Source organism: Lycium barbarum, chromosome 2, assembly GCF_019175385.1.
Source record: "Lycium barbarum isolate Lr01 chromosome 2, ASM1917538v2, whole genome shotgun sequence".
NCBI classification, from domain to species: Eukaryota; Viridiplantae; Streptophyta; class Magnoliopsida; order Solanales; family Solanaceae; genus Lycium; species Lycium barbarum.
In genome coordinates, this window is record NC_083338.1 from 132554017 (window position 1) to 132556952 (window position 2936).

The following is a 2936-nucleotide window of genomic DNA, read 5'->3' on the forward strand; positions in this document are numbered from 1 at the left end:
TTTGCTAGCTAAATCACTTGGAATAACAGATTAAATGCAAGTAAATTTAATTCAGCATATTGATACAGAGCAGCTAAAAAGTAAACTATCATACTGCTCACAAAATTGCGTATCACTTCAAAAAAGAAACATCCCTCTAACAGAAATGGAATTCATGTGCTGGAATTTAACTAGGGAGTATTTAAGTTATCAAACCACTCTTAGATGCACATCCTGTGAACCACCGCGGGACCGCATTCATCATACTCGGCCTTTGGTATCCACATCTGCACACCAAGTACATGTTAGTGCTGATCCCTTGAGCTTAAAGAAGTTATCAAGAAAACATTCACAATTCGAACAATTAATTTATTTGGGAATGAGGCCTAGTTAATTGAATGACTGATCCGCCAAATAAAGCAAAAAGAAACTAACATTTTGGAAAGTACTGAGAGAAGCGAGAACTGATCCTCCTATCCAGGCGCTGTACTTCCTCTCAGGTGGTGCAACCACCTCGATCTTCGTGCTTCTTGGGGCAAGAGCAGTGATTTCCTTGCTCATACGTTCTGCTATGCCAGGAAACATAGTTGAGCCACAATTAAGCACAATGTTTGCAAATAAATCTTTCCTAATATCAACATCGCATCTCATGATTGAGTTGTAGGCTTTTTCATGAATTCCTATCCGTCCCTTTCCAACCAATGATGGCTGGAAGAGGACTTCAGGACAACGGAATCTATCAGCACCAATATTAATGACTTGTCCATCAGGGAGCTCATAGCCCTTCTCAACTGAAGATCTATTTTTTGCCTTCTCAATCTCCTGTTCAAAGTCCAGTGCAACATAAGCAATTGTTTCCTTCATATGACACATAACATTTATATCAACGGCATTGTTAAATATATAACGACCCTCACAGAGACCCTCGCAGAGAATCTGCATGAGATAATCCAGAATAGCACGACCAGCAAGATGTAACCGCGAGATAGCATGGGGAAGTGCATGCCCCTCATAGATGGGGACAGTGTGGCTCACACCATCACCAGAATTAACCACAATGCCTGGTTGAAAAATAAGAACGAAATTAGTGACTGACTAAAATAGTAGAGAACCAGTATTTCTTCTTATGCTTACCAGTTGTTCTTTAGCTTACCAGTTGTGCAACCATTACCAAACAGAGAGAGAAAGGCCTGGATTGCAACATACATTGCTGGGAAACGGAAATTCTCAAACATGATTTCGGTCATTTTCTCACGGTTTGCTCTGGGGTTAAGTGGCGCTTCAGTCAGAAGAATGGGATGCTCCTCGGGAGCAACACGGAGTTCATTGTAAAATGTGTGATGCCAGATTTTCTCCATATCATATCAGTTTGTTACTATGCGATGTCCAATGGGATATTTCAGAGTCAAAATACCATTTCTACGCTCAGCTTCATCACCAACATAGGCATCTTTTTGTCCCATTCCAACCATGACACCAGTGTGACGAGGATGACCAACTACACTTGGGAAGACAGCCCTTGGAGAATCATCCCCAGCAAAGCCAACCTAGAGGGACAAACAACAATAATTATCATTCATTACTAGGTTACCTAGGGAGCAGTGTAGTTAACACCACGCATGGAGCTAAAACTGCAACCAGTTTATTCCAACTAACCTTGCTCGTTCGATTTCCGTTGTCAATAACAAGTGCTTGAATATCCATCTCATCAGCCATCTTTTAAGGACCTTAAACATTTAGTTTGCAAGTATAATTTAGGTGAGATAGAAATACGGAGTCAAAGTGAGAAATATTCATAAGATCTGCTCAGTCTGCGTGAAATTTCTGATTCTCCTTTTTAGCTCCCTTGACGCTCAAGGTGAGATAGATTTTCATATTTCCAGTAGAACTCACCAGCTAATAGCACATGAAAAGAAAGAGCAAAATGCTAAAAGAATTAGCTAGTAGTTCCAAAATAACATAATGTACCCACTCTAGACCAAGATATATCAATGCAAAATACTCCACAACCAACAAAAACTCACATTCATACAGAATGGCAACATAAGAATCACTAAACTTAATAAAGTATGCAGAACATGGAACAGCAGTCTTTGACATTCCCTTTTATAATCACTTCGAAGTAGTGCCAGAGCCAGAAATTCTAACATGGGGATTCAGAAAGCAATACACTAAAAGTTTTCTTTATATAAAGGAGATATATTCAGCGAGTTACATATATATGGTTAAAAAAAATTTTAAAAAACCTATAGACGCACTAAAATGTGTTGGGAATAAAAATAAACCGCAAGAATAATATTCCCGGTATTAGTGATAAACGCGGAACACTAACTTATGGTTAAATCAGCAAGAATAAAATGCAGCAATAATGACACCAAGATTTTTATGTGGAAACCCTTCTGAATAAGGGAAAAAACCACGATCAAGAGGAGCAGCTGATATCACTATAGCAAGGAATTTTACACTGTGTAGTAACGAGTACAAATACTCCTAAGACCACTACACCCTCAAAAGAAAAAACTCTTTTGATTTTTCCCACCTCACTACAATATCACTCACACTCTATTTTTCTTCACAGACTAGTTTCTTACAGTCTATGGAATACCTCACTTTGCTCTCACTCAGATGTATTGTCTGAGATTTTGGTGTGTCTACAAATGATAGAAGGCTTCCCTATTTATAGGGATGAAATGAACCTATTGATGTCATTTGTGACTCAAGTAAGCACTTGACAATTTGCCAAATACAAGGAAGATGTTTTCTTCCTTAAAACAAGGAATATGTTTTCTTCCTCAAAACAAGGGAAATGTTTTCTTCCTTGTTTTCTTCCTTAAAATGAGGGAGATGTTTCCTTTCTCAAATTATGGGATGGACCCAACAAATCTCCCCCTCCAGTCCCATACACCTGAAGGAGGGTACACTGGCTTTTAGTTTGAGTGTATGCCGACAAGTTCTTT

At 38.8% G+C, this 2936-nt stretch overlaps 1 pseudogene; it reads right to left on the reverse strand.

Annotated features, from left to right (window-relative positions):
* Positions 1 to 2439, reverse strand: LOC132627311 (actin-104-like; annotated as a pseudogene).
* Positions 2440 to 2936: the final 497 nt, after the last annotated feature.